This window comes from Podarcis liolepis (genome assembly GCF_965112155.1).
Source record: "Podarcis liolepis genome assembly, chromosome: 11".
NCBI classification, from domain to species: Eukaryota; Metazoa; Chordata; class Lepidosauria; order Squamata; family Lacertidae; genus Podarcis; species Podarcis liolepis.
The window spans coordinates 52,675,896-52,696,936 of record NC_139565.1 but is presented as its reverse complement, the minus strand read 5'-3'; the positions used below and the strand labels follow the sequence as shown (position 1 = coordinate 52,696,936).

The following is a 21,041-nucleotide window of genomic DNA, read 5'->3' as shown; positions in this document are numbered from 1 at the left end:
GGATGCAATTTTTTGATTTCAAAAAACAACAGTGGTTTTAATAAATGAGAAGAGGCCTTCTTTTATTATGCCAGGGCATGTATGGATTATAGCCTTTCAGGCTTGGAGATGGTCTCTGAAACGTTTGTGGTTATTATTGTTGTCAAACTTCTGGTCAACTCTTTTCTTCCTCAGGTTTAGCCAATTTTTGTAGCCAGCTGAACAAACTGATTGCTGCTTCAATAGACATGTGTACGTTTTGGTGTGACAATCAGAAATGCTTGTTGGAGAGTATTGATGCAAATAAACACATGTCTTTGAGCAGTTTTGGAGCTGTTTTTAACAGAGTTGTGTATTTCTAAGAATGTTGCCTATCCATACTCATGCAGCCCTTCAAAAATAGAGAGGGGGCGAAGGCAAAACTACCTGTTTCCCCAGAGCAATGACAAACTGTTTCTTTATTATTGATATAATTATTGTTTTATTTTTTTAGGAAAATAAGTAATAATCATAAATAACTAAGAATAAAAATGTGCACCCCACCACCGAGACCATTCCATTGTAACTATCCAACCTCCCAAAATTTCAACATCTCTTAAGATGGTTTGACCCCCTTTCCATTTTAACAGTACAAATTCTACAAACACCAAAATCATTTTTCCTGCATATTCCCTGTCTTACCTTAATGACACATGTTAATTTATCATTAATGGCTATATCCCACATCTCTTTATACCATTCTTCCATTTTATATTCTGCTTGCCCCTTTCACTTCCTAGCTATAATAACTCGTGCAGCTGTCAATAAATTTGTGAACAAGCCCTTCATAGCCTGCAAACCTTCTGCCCCATCGTAAATTGATAATAACGCTACTTCTGGACTTTTGTCAGCTTTAACCCAGTGATTTCTGTTATCTCCTAAAACATCCTTTACCAAAAAATTATATATATTTTACACCCCCACCACATGTGAACATAGTTCCCAGTTTCCTGGCATCCCCTCCAACATAACACCGAATATTCCTTGTTTATTTTATTTAATCTGACTGATGTTAAATACCACCTCCAAACTAATTTATAGTAATTTTCTTTTATTCTTATGACCAACTATTTCAACGTGTCTTTTTGCAAACAGCAGCAACAACAAAACACTGTTGTTTCTCAAAACGTCATCTCGATTAGGTGCCACTAACAAGAGGGAGGCCTAAATCCAGCTTCTGCTCTCATTCTCTCAACCCGAAAAGAAAAGTTTATTCCTGTTTCCTGGACTGGTCCTTTGCTCTAGCAAATTCATAGTGCACGTGTTGTTTATTATTATGTGTTTCCTTCTGTTAGATCAGAGTGTGTATGTGTTCCCCATCTCCAACACTCAATTTTCTTGAAAAAGAAAGAGAAAGATTGTCTCTACGTAGCCCAAGTATGGGAACCTGTGGGCCTTCAGATATTGGTGTACTATGGCTACCATCACCCCTGACCACTGGCCAGGCTGGCTGGAGCTGATGGGATTTGTACACAAACAAGAACCATAGGTCTCCAGCAGGAGCCCCATCCCTGCCTTGCAGCAATAAGTTGGACTCCAACATCTGGAGAGACAGAGTTTCCCTAGGTCTGATGTGCCTTGGAGGGGGGAATAAAACAATGTGAGGCTCTGTTCTGTGCCTGTCCACTGCAACACCCCATTATTCCAAGAAAATTTGCACCACAATCCTTGCATGCTGAGCCAAAAGTACTCTGCAGCTGGTGAACTTAGGGGCTGCAGCTTTTGTGAGTCTCGAAAACCATTTTTCTTTGGACAGGGAGCCCTTGTCTTCTTCAGCACTAGGGCAAACATTGAGTTTTGTTCTTTTAAAGAAAGAAAGGTGCTTCTCTTGGTTCGTAGAACCATAGGATTGTAGAGTTGCAAGGCTGGTTTTGAATTGTCAGCCTTCTTCCGACTTAAGCCCTTGATCCCTTTTTCTCTGCCCTCCGTGGCAACTTGGAGCTGTCTGAAAACATGCCAGGAGTCGGGTTGCAACAAGGCGACATTGCAGACCCTGGCACTAGGACCTCCCAGACGCCTTTTCTGAAATGCTGGCTGGTAGCATGTCAGCGGTACAGAGACTGAGCGGCTCTCGCTGTTACACAAGACGAAGGGTAGCAGCCGCAGGAGCATCCTTTGCCTCTTGAAAGCCAAGGTACCTGTTTATCTGCTTGCCGTCCTCAGCATCCTTAACCTGCCAATTGCTTTATCAGAGCCTAGCAGAGTTTAGCTGCAGCGGCAGAACATCAGTGGCAGCATTTTCCCCTCCCTCCTCTCATACCTGTGTTTTCTTGCGTCCGTAGAGAGAGCAGACAGAAGCAACAGTGCCGTTAAGAAATGGGCTAATTATTTTCCAGCTGGCAGAATCCAGAGGGATTATTTCACACCAGAAAGTGTAAGTAGCTTTTATATCATCTCCCCTGCATAGCTTGTCACTTCTGCTTTTGCACCTTCATCTTTTGCAAAAAGAACCACACACCAAGCCTCAAACCAAAACAAAGAACACCCCCCTTTTCTAGAAACCTTCCAGTCCTCTTGTGGGGGCAGTTCATGAAATAAAATGTTTATGTTTGTTATAAAACATGCCTAAAAAAAAAGTCCTTGCAAAGTCCAGTATGGGTCATGTGCTTTTTTTGCTTGTTTATGTATGGTCAGAGATGATTTTCTGTTTGCAATTATCATTATTATTTTTTCTGTTGTGTTCTCCATGGCCACTGAAAGGAGGGCAGGGGATAAATCAATTGGAAGAGGAATGACTTGTGTTAAAACCAGGAAGGAGCTAGTGAGTGTGGGAAACCAAAATACTTGAATTTATTCCAGTTTGGTTCCATTGTCCTCAGTGAAATGAAATAGTTTTTATTCAAACTACTTTGACATGCCTGGGTTGTGGGCCAGATTCCAAAGGGGCCCAATTTTTATTTTGAGACAAACCTCACCCCCAAGAAAAACATCTGGCGATTTTGTGCCATGCCACGACAGTTCTTAAAAAAATTAGATTATCAGTGGTGCTGTAGAGGTGAAAGGGTCCAATCCTGCATTGCAGAAGGCTGGGACTAGATGACCCTTGGGGTCCTTTCCAACTCTGCCGTTCTATGAAACCATATGTCAGGCTAGTTTACATGAAAACACAGGAGCAACAAACATCCTCATAAAGAATCATGCACAGGCCTGCATGTTGAGAGACAAGGAACATTGCTTGAACCCAACTCTCCCTCAAAATAACACTCTCTTGCAACAAGAGGTGTACTATTTGCATGTTAAATCAGAAGCGAATCTTTATTCACATGCTTAAGTTTGCTCCTTTTTGGTTCTGTGCATCAGGCGTGGTTCAGTTACAAGTGGCTTTCTCTGCAAGAAAGGGAGTCAAGCTGCATGTGTGGCAGCAGAGGTAGATCAGTGGATCTGAACTATTGGGGTATGTTGTCATTTTCAGCAGAGAAGCAGCAAGAGGAAAGAGGTGTACTGTGGTTCCTTGCAGCCCACCTTTCCCCCTGCCTCTTTCCCCTGCAAGGCAGCAAGAACCCTGGCTTGAGAGGAAGCAGGTGGGGTAGAGGAAACTGAAGGGTGGAAAAAGAACCCAGCCCATCACCCCAGCTATTGGCCTGTCCATCACAGCTCCTCCCAGCTGTTTTGCAGCCATTTTGTGGTTTACCAGCCCCGGACCAGCTGCCATTGTCTAATTCTGGGGTGGGGAAACTGTTAGACTCCAGCTCCCATTATCCCTGACCCTTGGTGATGGGAGCTGTAGTTCCACATCATTTGGAGAGCCATGAGTTCCCCAACCCTGGTTTAGTTCAACCCAGACTAGAAGGTACCACTGGGGTTTTAATAGGAGCTGATGGCAGAGGGATAGTTTGACAAACCTTAAACATATCTCTTTTTTAAAAAATTAGTTTTTTTCAGATTTTGAAATTTACGAACAGATATCAAACAACCAACATAAAAAGAGAATTCTGAAAAGTCTCCCTGACTTCCCTCATCCCCTTTGTGGGTCCTTGTATAATGTTTTGCTCCTTCATCTTGTATTAATCTGAATCTATTAAATCTCCCTTCTTCTTCTTCTTCTTCTTCTTCTTCTTCTTCTTCTTCTTCTTCTTCTTCTGTCACTCGTAGCTGAGTAAGATTGTCTTCCATAAACATGGTTTTAACAGTGAGTCCATAAGTGACTGTGGAAGTTCAACATTAAACTTCAAGATTTATTCCAATCCTATTAATAAATTTAATTGTTTACAATAGTTTTTAAGCTAAATTATATATTTCCCCCACTCCTTATTAAAATTTTGCTCTTCCTGATTTCTGATTCTTCTGATCATTTTTGCCATTTTGGCATAATCCAACAACTTAATCTGCCATTCTTTTCTGGTAGGGGCTTTATTTTCTTTCCATCTCTGAGCTAGTAACATCTGAGCAGCAGCGGTTGCGCACATAAATAGTTTTTTCTGGTCCATTGGAATTTTGGCACCTAGAGTTTGTAAAAGAAAAGTTTTGGGTTTTTAAAGAAAAAGTTATTTTAAACATTTTTGAAAATTCACTATATATCATCTCACATAATTTTTTTAGTATTTTACATGTCCACTACATATGATAAAAGGTGCCTTCTTTTTCCTCACATTTCCAGCATGTATTTGACCTTGCTTTGTACATTTTAGCTAGTTTACTGGGAGTTAACTACCAACGATACATCATTTTCATATAGTTTTCTTTCAACGTATAACCTGTTGTAAACTTCAAATCCCAGTTCCATAGCTTCTCCCATGCTGTAAGTTGTATATTATATACTTAAATGTCTCCATCCTTTAATGTGCCCATATCATTTTATAATGATAGATAGGTAGACGACTCCTATTTTCCCATCTGTTGTTGGGCAGCGAAAGAAAATCTTGATTTTCTCTTGACAGTAAAAATAAATGGTCTGTTGCCTATATTGTATTCAATTCAGCTGCTTAAATTTTGGGTCAACCATTTATGACGGGGCACTATTTCTCTTTGTTTATTTTTCCTAAATAAATATAGTTAATGAAAAGGGGTGCCTTTCTGATCCATTTTTTAAAAACCAACAAAGAGAACTGTCATTGATTTAAATAGGATAAATATTGCATCCAACATAACCCATTAATTGCTAATAAACATGAAATAAATAAACATATGTTGGGTTGTGTTTTATTTAAAGTTCCTATCATAAAAGGAAGTTTTCCTTGCTGCAGCAGTTTTTGTGCTGTTGGCTATCTTTCTTGTTGAGCCTAAAGCTACAGCCATATAATGGGGCAGTAGCCATGGCCTTGTGGCTACTGGCTTGGCAGGATCATAGCACGGCTCTTCCCACAGAATAACCCAAAAATTCTGTGCTGGAGTGTCCAAGGTGGCTGAAAAGTTTATCCGAGTCAAACCCATCTCTTTTTGTTGTTTTGACCAATTTGCAAATCTACATAACTATCCAAACACTGTACAAACCAGATAGAAGAGCATGCGTTATTCGAAAATGGTGTTAAAATTGCAGAAGAAGAAAACAGAAAACAAAAAATGTTCCTCAAACAACTGTAAGATGGAGTATTCCTGAATTCAAATGAGGATGCAAGTAAACTCAGTGGAAAACAGCAACATCAAGCATGTGTACTGATATGATAGGAACTTTATATCAAACAGCACCCAACAGGTGTCAGGGGTGTTTGCTGGTGAGAGGCAGAGCCAGAGATAATGATGGGCTGAGCCAGGAACAGAAAAGCTTTCTTCTTCTTCTTCTTCTTCTTCTTCTTCTTCTTCTTCTTCTTCTTCTTCTTCTTCTTCTTCTTCTTCTTGCCACTATGGCTTAACTAATCCATGGCAAGGACCACCCTGCTTCAGTTTTCATCTTGGCTACCTGAAGTTAGAACTCGCATGCATGTCTACTCAGAAGTAAGCTGGATTAAATGGGGCTACTCTAAGGGAAATAGGCAGAGGATTTTTGCGTGTGCCGACAGCAAACCAATGCAGCTACTGTTCTGGTAGGCGACTGAAAGTAATTCCTTTCTGACCTCAGTGTTCTCTATATACATACATGCACACAAAACCCTACACTGCCCCTTCCAGTTCTTCTGAAAGTATACAGAAGGGAGGCTCTTTAAAAAGCCAGGAAATATGAGGAGGAAGATGCCAGGAGAGGCACAAAATTAAGACAGGGGGCCACAGGTTGTCCACCTGTTTTCACTTGGATAGTTCTGCATTGACTGACTGGCACTCCCTCTAATGTCTATGGGCGACATCCAGCTTTGCTGATGCAATGCACTTCTGTATGCAAGACAGAGTTCCTGTCCCCTCCACACATACACAGACGCCCTCACAATCAGCTCTGGGATGTTGGGGGCCTTTTTGATCAGATGTGGGGGGTGGGGGAGAGAGAGGAAATGGAAGTCCCATTGCTGGGCCAGCATTAGATACAACTGTATTTTGGGGAGAGGGTCATTTGTTGGGGGAGATTATATATTTGTGTAATCAACGCTTGTGTAGAGGAACTCTGAGGTTTGTTAGTTTTGCTTCATATACCCTGGCTCTCACTCTGTAAGGAAAGATGAGTGATCTCTTTCATCTTACTGGAAATATCTGCTTCTCCATCGAAATTACTTAACCATGCTACTTAATGAAATCTGAAATGGAAGTGTGGCTGGCGGCTCATGTTTGGAGTCCAGATGCTGAAAAGATATGCACCTGATGGCCATAATCTCAGACAGATGTTTGTTCCATCCAGTGTAACATCTTTGTGCACATAATTGTGCTAAACTGAAGTGCAGAACTGATTGAAACTAAAAAAAGGAAAGTGTGAGCCCTGCAGTGGTAGATGCCCAGTTCAGTTAAACTGATTTAGTTTACTTAACCTCAACAACAGCTCATCACAAAATACTTTGAAGAAAAGGACAACGTTGTAAACACAAAAATAACAGCAGCTGCAGAGTTTGCTTCCAGTAGTAGTACTAATAACAAATGCTAGATTGCTACATGCTACAGTGAAGGCACCCCATGAATAAGAATAATAGCCTTTCCTTAAATTCCTGGATGAATGGATGAAAGATTCTGAACTGCTGGGATATCTCTAAAAGGACATACACAACCTGATTAGTCCTTGGATTTTTAAAAAGTGCTATCACACTAGGTAGAGGTAGCATAAAATCATAGACTTGTAGAGTTGGAAGGGACCCCCGAGGGTATAATACATAAATAGACCTGAAATCTCCCTGACAGCCTCTGTTTATTTGGAATCACTAATTTAGCAAGGCAGATTCCTTCCTATTAAATTTAATAAGGTTGCTGTCAGTTGAATGGGATGTTCATGGCTCCCACAGGTGCTCTGTGAAGATGGAGATTTGTTGCATTAACTGACCTGTCAATCAGAATTAGAGGTGCTGCTGCCTAGACCGACCTTATACAACAGATATGAGAAAGCATTGCCCTCATCTCCCTGACAGAAACCCTTAGGTAGCTGCTATTGTTTTGCCATGTCAGATCTTAGCTTGCAAGCTCCTTGGGGCAAGGTCCTGCTTTTCTCATTTATGCTATGAATCAAATGTTGGGGAAGAAACAAATAATAAACAGACCATCCATTAATGGCTGGAAAATTACTTTCAAAAATGGAATTCATTACCCAGTTCACAGAGATATTTCGCAGGAGCATAGGAGAACTATTTTTTAAAAAAGGAATAATTTCATAATTATCTCCCTTACTAGCAAAATGACTGTTATTTTCATTGACGAGTATGTGGAATCCCTGGGTCCTTTCCAGGCAGGCACACATGGTGTCTCCTGCAGGATCCTTACTAGTGACAGCTGGACGCTACAGGGACTTAGTAAACATTATGAAGAAGTACCACATCTCCCCTGCTCCCCAGCGTCTTCACAGTAACAGCTAGTAAAAGTAACAAGCATCATGACTTCGTGCCCAGAGAAACGTTGATGTTGTGTCATGTGTTACTGGGCAGACACCTGTCGAAGCCAGCTACACATCCTTCATAAAATCTAGTTAGGCTCTTGGTAGTGAGGTGTTGTGCCTAAGTCCATTGCTTTACTCATAAGACTGATTGGGAGGAGAACATTTCACTTTTATGGGAGAAAGAGAAGGAGTACCTTTCAAAACAGCGTTCTTTGGAGGACAGCAACATTTAAAGGTTGAGTCATGTGAGCTCAAAATGCGACATCCCAACTCAAAAAAGCCCTCCTCTTTTTCAGTTAGGCCCAACCTCATTCAAATAGGGTCCAGTTCAAAATGGGGTTTGCTTCCCCCCAACCCTGTTGCTAGTCTCCCTGTCAGTCTTCCTCAGTAAACAACCCCCCTTAACTTTTGAGAGGGGGTAGAGTAACTTGCAAGGACACTGGAAAAACCCAAATTTGAAGTGTCCTAGGGTTGGCTGTGTTCAAAGATCACTTCTTGGGGAATATTATTTTCCCTGCACCTTTTGTTCCCTGCCATTAACAAATCAAACCTACTCCAGTCTGTAGATTTGGGTGCTGGTTTGGGTGTCGTGCAAGGGCAGCAAACTGTTAGTTGTTTTATTTATTATTGTTGCGTTTTTGCTGTTCAAGTACGGTGAAAAACACTGTTTGCCTGTCTCCATTTCCAAAATAACTTTGGCCAGCTTTGGATGCTATGGACCTTGAGCTAGATGGTTGAGGGACCATTTCCTGCTCTGTCTCACAGGCGGCAAAATGTATTGGGCTGGCAGTGGAGGGGAAGGTGGCGGCGGCGGCATCGCTGACCTGGCCCTCCCGGCAGAGGTGTCACTGCCATGTGTCGGGATGGTGAGAGAGAGGGGCAGAACATCGGCATGGTTGGAGCAGGAGCACCAGATCGGCTCCTCTGGTGTGCTGTAACTGGCCCAAAATGAGCGAATGGAAAGAAAGGGGTTTCCTGTTAAACAAATGGACACGGTTAAATGGCATACCGTCTGCTGAGAATTTAAAAAGCCAGGGTATCATTCCTGTCTCTGTTTCTTGTGTGTGCTCTGGCAATTCAGGATGCTCAGGAGAGCTTATCTGAATCCGAATACACTACAATCTAATGTGACTTGGCCAACAGTGTGCCATGGGCCACGTTCAGCAGCACAATGGGGGTTGGGAGGCAAAACATCAGTTGGACAGCATTAATAGAGCCTTTGAGCCAGGTTTGCTGTTGACCAAGTGGTGTGAAGTTGCCAAAGTATATTAAACCTCTTGGTATTAGGATATGGCCACGAAGAATATATACATATATGTGTGTGTGTGTGTGTGTCTGTATACAGTGGTACCTCGGGTTAATAACTTAATTCGTTCTGGAGGTCCGTTCTTAACCTGAAGCTGTTCATAACCTGAGGTACCACTTTAGCTAATGGGGCCTCTTGCTGTTGCTGCTGCGCCGCCGTTGTGCGATTTCTGTTCTCATCCTGAAGCAAAGTTCTTAACCCGAGGTAATATTTCTGAGTTAGCAGAGTCTGTAACCTGAAGCGTCTGTAACCTGAAGCATCTGTAACCCGAGATACCACTGTATCTATATCTATATATGAATTTTTTGCTAGGCTTTTAGACACCCGTTGAGATATCGTAAGCAAATTTTGCAAGATGGTTCCTGGTACCAGGGAGCATGCTTTCATCTATGTTTAGATACGATTGGACATCATTTTGAATGAAGATGGCGGGCTGAACCTTTCAAAGCTGCACTGATTTTAACCACTGATCTTAAAACTGCACTGAATATTTTAGTTTCTTAGAATTCCTGAGCATCTCTGGGTAGCAGGCATGCTGCTTATGATGGCAGAAGACACCTGAGTTTGGAAAATAAATGCCTTTAATTGAAATCTGTGAGCTTCCCCCCCCCCAAGAAGCTATGTAGTTAAATAATAACAATTAGAGTGTCTAGCTGACACTCTAATCAAGTAGCTGGTCAAATATTGTCTCTGTGCAACAGCATAGCATTTGACTACAGTCATTTCTAATCAAATATTCCAAATATGCCACTGTGTAGATGACATTATGTTATCATTTCTCCGCCTTTGCCCCCAGCAATATAAAAAAATTCTATTTCATTGCACTGTCCTTTAATAGCAAGTGTAGGAGTGAGAGCTGGTTGCTCCCAGCCCAACAATGGTTGGGAAGCCCATCTAGCAATGTAGCAGAATTTCTCTCATTGGCTACCTGCTGTCACTATAAATAAATTTTCAAACTGATGCTGAAATGAAGAGTCCTGAACTTAAGGTGGGAAAACTGAGTAACTGAGCGAAATTAAAATTGACAGATCCACCCATCCCTAGCTACTGGTCCTTTTAGCTCAATTGGAGGAGCCATGTTGGATAGCTTTTTTCTCTTTCCTGTGCGTCTTCCATAGAAAACATTCCTTGTTGATTGCCTTGTGTCTTATGGATGGGCTGGACCCATGCTCGACTGAGCAATTTAATTTGGCAGAATCCCACTAACATAGAAGAGATAATCCAGCCATTCATTAAAGGAATTTGGGTCATGAGGGACTTAAATTGCAAGTTATGCTGCTTGTTATGAGCGTGATTAATAAGAATCACAAGGTAAGCAACCCAACTACCAAGGAGGAAAGAAAGAGAATTTAGATAAGAAAAATGCAGAAAGGATTGGACAGTCTTGGGACCATGTTAGAACTTTCTCTTCAGGAGTATAAACTAAGTGCGTTGTTTATGCAGGAGATAAAGACTGATCTCTCTGCAAGTGTGTCCCTCTGTTAAGACTGACTAAAAGTGTGAGGCTTATTTCGTTTTATATGGTGCTTAAGGAAATCCTAATATGGCAGATCCTTGTTTTATGTTCTGCTCATCCACCTCATGGCTGCAGAAGGTCACTTTAGACAAAACATCTTTCTTACATGGAGAGGTAGCAGGTAAAAGCTGGAACAGCTGTCAAGCCTGCTTTCAACTGCGAAAAGGTTAACTGAACAGAAATAAATAAATAAGGGCAAGTTTGTAGTGGAGAGACAAGAGGTATTCCAAAATACTGCTTCTGCTTCCTAGAATAGCCATTGGCATAGCAAAGAGTCCAAGCTCCCACTTTGGATTGGATCTGGGTTTTTGTCTGGAGCTGCATGTAGATCTATAATAAACTCGCTGCTGATGTGTTTGCCACACATAAAGAAAAACGCCTTTTGAGAAACAGAGGTGTTTGTTGGTCAGCTGGGAAGTGGGCACTCTCTGCTCTTTATTTGATCTCACCTTGCTTACTGACAAAGTGGAGCAATGGTGGTCAGGTGAATTGTTCATACTTGGACCCAGTCCTTGCGTGCGTTTATGTGAACATCCTTTATATCAGCATGTAGTAACAGATGTTTTTCAAAAGCTCACCGAATGTGTTCACCCAAACGCTCGCACATATTTGGTTGTGCTTTTGTGGCGCTTGCAACTCTGATTTTGTGTATTGTATTGTACCATTTATGGAAGCTGCTTTGTGAGACTGTTTGCTGCAAAACCTTTTGTCCTGTGACTGATAAATTCAGCCAGATCAGGCTTCCCTGCAGCTGGTAGTTAGAGTCAAATGTCCTTTCTAGCATCTGGGAATGGGGGGCAAATTTCCTGCAATTGCTCATTTCCTTTCTGATGGCTGGGACCACCTTGGTCTTCTTCTCTCCTTGGGGCTATTCCTGGAAGTAGAGAGGAATACATGCACAAAATTTTGAGCACATGAATACAATCCATGTTCTTACCATATTTTAAACAATATCCCTTATTTTTGGGACTTCCTTTGAATTGGCATTACTTTTCCTCCATACTTTGGTCATCTGTTTACCAGAGGGTATTCTTTTTAAATTAATCATTTTATTTTTTCTATAGCATTTTTTAAAAAGTATCTCAAATTGGAAGCAGAATTTAATCAGCTTGGGTGGTGAACAAATACTGCATCACATTTTCCTGGCACTTTCAAATGCTGGTTATTACATTTACATTCTCCATTGAAATAATCTCATTACATTTGCTAAACTGCCTCGTGTCACAAGGGTTTGTTTTACTAAATGAAATCTCAGAAATAAACACCGTAGCATGCGTATAGGGAGAGATCTTTTTTAGTGGTGGACCCACCATGAAAGCACACTTATTTTAAGCATTTGTGCTTATTTTAAGTCTCTTCCCCGGCCCTGGACCAAGTTCAGAAGAAACCTGTTCTCTCAGTTTGCTGCAGATGCTGGATTTGCACAGGTTGGCTGGCCCTTGCGCTGTTTCCAAGAGTTAAAAACACTAAGCAGCACTGTTAAATATGTTAAAGTCAAAATATACCTGAAGGAGCATCTCCACCCCCATCGTTCAGCCTGGACGCTGAGGTCCACCTCCGAGGGCCTTCTGGCAAGTCCCTCACTGCAAGAAGTGAGGTTACAAGGCCTTCTTGGTAGTGGTGCCTGCCCTGTGGGACGTCCTCCCATCAGATGTCAAAGAAATAAACAACTATCTGACTTTTAGAAGACATCTGAAGGCAGCCCTGTTTAGGGAAGTTTTTAATGACTGATGTTATAGTCTGTTTTTAGTGTTCTGTTGGGAGCCACCCAGAGTGGCTAGGGAAACCCAGCCAGATGGGCAGGGTATTAATAAAATAATAATAATAATAATAATAATAATAATAATAATAATAATAATAATAATAATAATTAATAAAGAAGAAGAAGTGTGTGAGGGGTAGTGAACTGGGAGGTGGGCAGGGAGGAGGTAGTGCTTTCCCTGCAACAGAAAGGATTTACCTACACAGACATCCATACAGAGATTCAGAGAGGGGTGGGTCTATGACTCACAAGTAGAGCATCTGTTTTGCTTTTAGAAAGTCCTGGTCATCTCCATTCATTGCCATCTAAACAGGGTTTCAGGAAGTAGAATTGGACAGAATTCAGTTTGCTGGAGAAGCCACAGTCATTCAGGGTAGACCGCATGGGTCTGGATGGACAAAAAAGCCAATCCACTGTAAGGATATGTCATGTGTTCGTCCTTTATTTAGACAGTGCAACCTTCTCTTAACAAACATATTATTGTTTGCAATTTTGCCAGAGATGCACTCTTTTTTTTGCAAAGCAATTTCCCCAAATATACTGAGCGTGGTATCCAACAAAGCACTTCTGAGACCTGAACAGCTGGTACTAACTTATCACATTTATTTACACCACAGCTCTGCTTTAGGAGAAAGGGTGGTTGTCCTTCGTATTGCCTCTAAATCCCTCCATTCTCTTCCTCAGTGATGCATAAAAATTTCAAAGCATGAGGCCTTCAAACCTTTTTTTAATCGGCTCTCCAGTTTGGCTGTCCTGTGTCTTCAAATTAGGTGGTGATGATGTGTAAAAAAAGTCATACTTCCAATAAGACACACACACACACACGTTCTTTGATGTATTTCCCCCCCAGTGTTCTGCCTAATCTTGTTTTATATGGTTTTTATGCTGCTTTCTAAGTAAATTTTCTCATTATCCCTGTACCCAGACAGTGATACCATGTACAATGTTCAAAACTCTGCAGGAGCAGACTTCGTTGTCATTTTCAGTTTGTGGAGCCGTAAAGTAATAATATTGCCTCCCACGCCATCAGCCATCCACTCCCGCCCTCACGGAAGTCTCCAAAATGCTCTGTTTGCTCTTCTCAGACTGCTGTCACAGGGTGATCGCTGCAATAGATTAATAAGACCACCGGAAACTTTTACTCATCTCCACAATCTTGTCGTGCAATGTTTGCATTTTTCAGATTTAGAATGTGGAGTTGCTAGCTCATAAAAGAAGAATTAATTGAAATCCTGGAATTAATTTTTCAGTCTCTGACCCAGCTGTCTCGTCCTCATCACAGCCTTCTTGGAATTATATCTTGGAATTTATATAGATAAAATGCGGCAGAAGCAAGCCATAGCCCACAGATTCAGGTTTGAACTTGCAGGATTCCAAATAGGGATTTGTTGCAAGAACTGTGGAGCCCACTTCAAGCTACTGAACACATGGACTTGCCTTATACTGAGTCCGTCCACTGACCCATTTTCTATTTTAACAAGGTCTCCAGAAGGTATTGTTCCCAGGCTGGCTCCCAGATAACCTTTTTAGCTGGAAACGTTTGGGACTTTCCACATGCAAAGCGATAGGTGTCCTAGTCAGCCTCTCCTCCTCCTTGCAGTAGCCTGTACTGAATATCAAATCCATTGATCTGAATGTTGATATGGCTGTGCTTTATCCATACCAGCGTAGAGTCACAGAATTGTAGAGTTGGAAGGTATCCCGAGGGTCATCTAGTCCAACCCCTTGCAGTGCAGGGATCTCAACTCAAGCATCCACGAAGAAATGGCCACCCAACCTCTACTTCAAAACCTCCAAGGAAGGAGAGTCCACAACTTCCTGAGGTTGCCCATATACTGCAAATACCTATACTGCAAGTATCTGTGTGTGCCTTTTCTTGCACTTCACCTCTTCCTATGGGGATGGGACATCGTTCCTCAAGCTTTCTTGTTTTCCTCACTTTTCCTTCAGCATCTGGTCTGTGAATGGGAGGTATGGACAGGGCTAGTGACCACAAGTAAGATAAGGTTACCAGATTTTTTTCAAAGAATCCGGGGACACTTTTTTTCCCCGAAAAGAGGGGGGGAAAGTTATTTTAAAAAGTTTTTTGTTTTTGTTTTTTTAAAGAAGTAATACCTTCTCTTCTGTGGTCTCCTCTGTTGTGCAGCCCTCCTCTGGGCCCCGGCCTGCTCTCTTGGAGTGCAAGCTGCTAGCCACCGTGGAGTAGGCTCAGGCTGGGCCTGGGCTCGGCCACGTGTCCTTGCCCTCCCGGTGCTCTCCTACCTCTCCTCCACAGCAGCACCACAAGGTTGGGGCTCCCCTCTTTTTTCTTCTTCCTTTTCCTCTCTCTTCCTTCTCCTTCTCCTTCTCCTTCTCCTTCTCCTTCTCCTTCTCCTTCTCCTTCTCCTTCTCCTCTCCTCCTTCTCCCTGCATCAGCTCTGGGGTTTTCCTGGCCGCAGAGCGTCGCTGGGCAGTTGGCCGGGTGGCTGGGCGCTCTCACTCCCAGCTTGATTTGGGTGGCGTGTGTGTGTGTGTCAGCGGTTCCCCTAGTTGACGCACCGGGCATCCCTGGTTCCCTTTGGCAGTGGCGGCAGTAGCGGCAGTCTCAGCAGCCCAGAGCCAGCCTGGTAGCACAGCTGGATCTGGCTGGATTCAGGAGCTGCCCGCTGCTATGGCGCCCGCCATCTTGCCTCGCCGGAAGTCCCCATATGATATGTTTTGTGTCAGTGAACCAATCACACAACATTCATTCTGTACTAATAAATCTACAACACTTAAAATATAAATCCGGGGACATTAAATGAAATCCGGGGACATTCCAGGGACGGATTTTGTCTGGGGTCAGATTTGTCAATCCAGGGACTGTCCCCGGGAAACGGGGACGTCTTGTAACCATAAAGTAAGACATAGGAGCTACTTGATCTACTTTGGTGAGACCTTTTGGTAGAAATACGGTGTAAAGGTTCTGGTTGACCCACAGCAAGCACAGAATAGACAACCTGGGGAGAATCTAGAGGAGAGAAACAAATGATGGAAGGTGCGTAGAGAACATGGCATAGGAAGAAAGGCTGAAGTCGTCACATTTTTTTGGGCTGGGAGACTAGAGGAGGCTTGGAAACAGCCTTCAGATATGTGGTTGGGTGCTTTAAAGAGGGCAGAGGTCCACTGCTCTTTTCTGCCAAGGGTGCCATGATATAATGAGCTGAAACTGTAACCAGTGGCAATTAGGAAGAACTTTCTGTAAAGGAGGTTCTCCATTGGAACAGGTTGGCTAAGCATTTGGTGGAACATTCACCAGGATCTTTAAGGGCAGGTATCTGTAGAATTTGCTTTAGTGAATAACTGAGGAGCTTCCAGATATAAATGCACCACCTCCTGAGTGGATGATTCATAATGTCCCTACTAGTTTGATAATTCTATGCTTGTGTGTGTGCACACGATGTGCAGAACCATATAATGCTGTCTTGATCTTTGGGGATTATAAATGAATAGCTTTTGATGCCACCCAAAGTAGTACTAGTTGAATTGGGTGCACTTTGTTATATAGCTAAGGCATATTTTATTCAATGCAGAGTTTTATCCTTTATAAGGGGAGATGGGTTAAATAAGGATTAGAAGGATTTTTCTCTGATTCGATGGTTTAGCCAACCACAATGACTTTATATATTCTGTTCAGCATTCCTGCACTTTTTTTTTTAATTGACTCAAAAGATGGTAGGACACAAATGGAACAGCAGTCCTTGAATAATTAAAGCATGCTAATCATCCAGAAATGCCAGGAGATGCCCCAGCAAGATCACATGATGCGTTCTTCTCCATGGCCTATTAATTGAAGGGATCATTTTTTAATGTAAATGTCTATGTTTGTTTGTAGCAAAAGTCCTTGGGGATGATCAGGGAGCGTTGGTTACTCGGCAGATTTGTTTTGTTTCGGTGTGTGTGTTTTGCTTGGCAGTAGGATTCTGAATATCACCAGTTTTTCGTCTGCAAAATGTGAATTTTGTGGTGCCTACAGCAGATTTCCAAATGTTCCCCTGGGTCCGAAAAGGTTGGGGATCCCCTCATTAATTGTGAAGGAACAGGCTATTCCTAGGCAAGTTGCAGGCATGGGTTAGGAGAGGAGGTGATGTCTGGGCATAGGTGTCCAACTTTGAAGAGGATCAGGACCTCAGGGCTGAAGATGCTGGCTATCCCAGTAAAGGTAAACGTAAAGGGACCCCTGACCATTAGGTCCAGTCATGGCCGACTCTGGGGTTGCGGCACTCATCTCGCTTTATTGGCCGAGGGAGCAGCTTCCGAGTCATGTGGCCAGCATGACTAAGCCACTTCTGGAGAACCAGAGCAGCGCACGGAAACGCCGCTTACCTTCCCACCGGAGCAGTACCTATTTATCTACTTGCATTTTGAAGTGCTTTTGAACTGCTAGGTTGGCAGGAGAAGGGACTGAGGAACGAGAGTTCACCCCGTCGCGGGGATTCAAACCGCCGACCTTCTGATCGGCAAGTCCTAGGCTCTGTAGTTTAACCCACAGCGCCACCCGCGTCCCTGCTCAGGATCGTCTCTGGCTATCCCAGTACTGGGTGACAAATGACAATACTTGTATAGTCCCTGGATTTTTGTTTTGCATTTCCAATAGGGACTTGGCAAGCTGCCTTATAGCAAGCCAGACCATTGGACCAACCAGCTGACTACTATCTGCACTGGCTGGTGGCAACTCTCTGGTGTTTTAGGCCAGGATCCTTCCCAACCCCACCCAGAGACACCAGGGTTTGAACCTGGAACCTCTTTCATGCTAAGCATGTGCTCCATCGCCAGGTCACGACCCTTCCACATTCTCAGCAAGTGCTTGCGGGCTTTTTCTGTATAGCTCAAAACAAACCATAAAGCACATCGAGATCCTACTAAAACATGAATTAAACTGAACCACAACAAACACAATTAAACCTTAAAACTAAATCATCCTTCTACTCACAAGTGCTGTCATCTGGTGCCTTAGGGTGCTGTAGTCAAATAAAATCACACAGAGCAGCAATAAAAAGGTGCTGTTTCGGAGTAAAAACAACCTCAAGTAATATCATCCCTCCCAAATCCACCAGATAAATAATGCATAGAAAAGAGATAGGCACTGCAGGGAAACAAAAGTGCTTTTTCAGGACTAACCTGACCAGCCACCATATAAGAGCTCAACAACAGACCAGAAGCTGTACTCTTCCAGGACCCTGACACCTCCCACATTAGAAGTGGGTACCGCTAACTTGGAAGATGCGTGGCAGGGAAGGGAAGACAGAGAGGTCTTTGCCTCTTGATGAGTTGGCTCCTCTCCCCAACCAGGAACGCGGGTGGCGCTGTGGTCTAAACCACTGAGCCTCTTGGGCTTGCCAGTCAGAAGGTCAGCAGTTTGAATCCCCACAACAGGGTGAGCTTCCATTGCTCTGTTCCAGCTCCTGCCAACCTAGTAGTTCGAAAGCAAGTCAGTGCAAGTAGATAAATAGGTACCACTCCAGCGGGAAGGCAAACAATGTTTCAGTGCACTCTGGTTTCCGTCACGGTGTTCCATTGCTCCAGAAGCGGTTTAGTCATGCTGGCCACATGACCCAGAAAAGCTGTCTGTGGACAAACACCTGAAATCGAGATGATCGCCGCAACCCCATAATCACCTTTGTCTGGACTTAACTGTCCAGGGGTACTTTACCTTTCCTTTTTTAAAAAAACCTCTCCCTGACCATAGACTGCGGTGGGTGGGGGAGCGAGCTCTTCTCTGTGTGAACTGAGGATCAAGTGACCTGGCCTACCGGCTATATACTGTGTGACATGCGGGATGGATAACCTGGGGAAATTTCCATTCATCTATGAGGGAAAAAAGTACAGAGAGAGATTTGCTTAACTAAACTGTCATCGTCTGTTGACAGTAGTAGTAGCAGCAGCAGCAGAGGGTGTTCTTCAGGTGGTGCCAGTGCAAATACCATCTCAGTACATGGGTATGTCAACATGCACAGCTAAGACTAGAACAGGGATGTATGCCCATGTTGGCGAATCCTCTGCAATGGCAGGTTTTCTCTTGTTGATGAAGACATCCCTGGGTGCAACACAAGAGTAAGGGGCAAAAATTTATACTCAATCTTGTGTGTAATCAGATTCATGCTGATATTGAAGGAATGGGTTTCTGAGTAGTCAGTTTAAAACTGACTCAGACCCCCCCTTTTTTCTTCTTCTTTCCTCTTAGCATTTCTAAAATGCATAAAACTTGAGCTGATGAGTAAATGCATAGCAAGGACACAGCTGTATAAACATGAAATGTCTCATTTCTTTGGACTTGCTGTGGACTCACCACGCAAGTGCCTTCTGCTATCCAGAGAGCAGAATAAACTCTTTCTTTGAACCAACCTCGGCGTCATTTGACTTCCTTCCTTCCGTCCGGGAGCAACACAGACCCAATCGGTGAACTCCAATAAGGCTACAATATAAAACCTATGCAGCCATTCCCTTTTCGTGGCATGTTATGTTAATGCAGAGATTCCTAACTGCCAGAGGATTGGGTGGAAAGGATCATGGGTTCAGGTTAAAGTTAACTCATAAAGGTTGGGCTTGAAAGTGAGCTGGTTTATGCACGCTGTTCTTCAAATTGCATGGGAACCCCTATGACTTGGTAGGTGTGCTTGAAATCCCAAAGGTGTAGGAACAGGTTGGGTTTGTACAGCAGTAAGAAAAAGTACAGCGCTCAAATTATAGGGCAAAGGCTACAGAGTCACTTAATGAAATCCACACCCCTGATCTCTGTAGTTTACCGGTAAATCAAATCATGTCCCCTATAGCCTTTGAAAAACAGTAGCTAAGTCCGGAAAGTTGTGCCTTCTGTCTTCGCTGGGGGGAAATACACTCTGCATATGTTTAGAAGTGCACTGCAGGACCGAGCAAATTGTTCCACTTTTGTGGGGTGGGGTGGGATGGTGGTGATAGTGGAACAGGCCTTAAAGTGTTCATCCTTTAAAAAAAAAGTTTGGCACAAATTTATTCCAGCATACCACAGCATTCGAGAATAGGACTTGATAGCTCTGTGTCATGCTTTCTCAGGATAACTGGGAACCAGCTTGGCTCATATGCTGTCATCACAGCACAGCAAAGCACAGCAGAACGGAAGATGACTTGCTTAATTATACACCCTGATGGAAATGTGTCTGCAGAAGCTGTTGCTGGCTGGGAGCAAGCTTAATAGCACCGTGGAAAGAGCAGAAAAAGAAACTGCAGATAAATAGGGCACTGCAAAATGTGCTGCCTTTAATATTTCATACAGGAACGATGAATTATTGCTTAGAAGTTGGAAAGTTGGAGGAGGAAAGAGTAGGTCAGACATTTTCAGAAACAGGATGCTTTGCAGGAATCTGATTCAGGCTCACAACCTTTGATTAACGCCAGGATCCATATCTGAGAAGAATGGAGGGGAAAATTCCAAAACTACTGAGAGGCTCTTCATATACAAGATCTCTCTTACATCTGAGTTTATATCCTAGCAATAACATGGCGTGGGAGAAGGGAGTTAAGCCAGGCAAGATCTGGGCTCTCATAGATATGAAGATTTTATATTCATCTCCAGTTGTGGTTGTTTATTGGTGTGTCTAAAGCTACGTAGTTGCCTTGAGCACCTGTATAACAGGTATGCAGAATATATTTTTTAACAAAAGAAACTTAGGGTTGCAATCCTAACCCTATTTATCTGGGAGTAAGACTAAATGAAGGGACGCGGGTGGCGCTGTGGGTTAAACCACAGAGCCTAGGACTTGCCGATCGGAGGGTCGGCGGTTTGAATCCCCATGATGGGGTGAGCTCCTGTTGCTCGGTCCCTGCTCCTGCCAACCTAGCAGTTCGAAAGCATGTCAAAGTGCAAGTAGATAAATAGGTACCACTTTGGCGGGAAGGTAAATGGCATTTCCGTGTGCTGCTCTGGTTCGCCAGAAGTGGCTTAGTCATGCTGGCCACATGACCCGGAAGCTGTACGCTGGCTCCCTCAGCCAATAAAGCGAGATGAGCGCCGCAACCCCAGAGTTGGTCATGACTGGACCTAATGGTCAGGGGTCCCTTTACCTTTAAGACGAATTGAATTCAGTAGGACTTATTTTTGAGTAGACACTGTGATGATTTGCGCTGTAATTTAATAAATATTAAATAAGTTGGGCTTCATTGTATGTGGACAATGCCTGATGAAATCTCAAGTCAGACAATAACATTCTCAGTAGCAGAGCATGAGAGTCCAGCATTTTCCTCTATTCCTCAATATAATTAGGAAATCAAAACAAATTTTGCAAAATAAGTGATCGCATGCACTGCTATACTTAATTTGCATAATTTATGCGGGTTGCAGGATCTGACTTTTCTTTGGGCTGAATTTGGATTTTGTGGGTTTCTGCTTTAGCAGCGTACACACAACCCCAGACAGAAGCAGGAAAATTATGCAGCGGAGACCTTAGTGGCAGTGGGATAGGAGGACTATGTTGGGCTGCTGGCACACAACTATTATAATTACAATTATATATAATAATAATAATGATTGTTATACAGAAAAGAAAGATAGCACATACCTATTTCTATT

The 21,041-nt window shown here is 43.0% G+C and overlaps 1 protein-coding gene across 3 annotated transcripts in view; it reads left to right on the top strand.

The window, feature by feature from the left end:
• The window catches only part of RAB27B (RAB27B, member RAS oncogene family), a 109,407-nt gene that overhangs the window by 5,862 nt on the left and 82,504 nt on the right, over window positions 1–21,041 (top strand). Inside the window, exons 1-2 of one of the 3 annotated variants that reach the window (XM_083466306.1) lie at window positions 2,005–2,152; window positions 2,301–2,392. The gene's annotated coding sequence lies outside the window, so the exon portion shown is untranslated. Of the gene's footprint in view, window positions 1–2,004; window positions 2,153–2,300; window positions 2,393–5,959; window positions 5,979–21,041 lie in introns of those variants that run through there. The other 2 variants (XM_083466305.1, XM_083466307.1) reach the window with 2 other exon arrangements.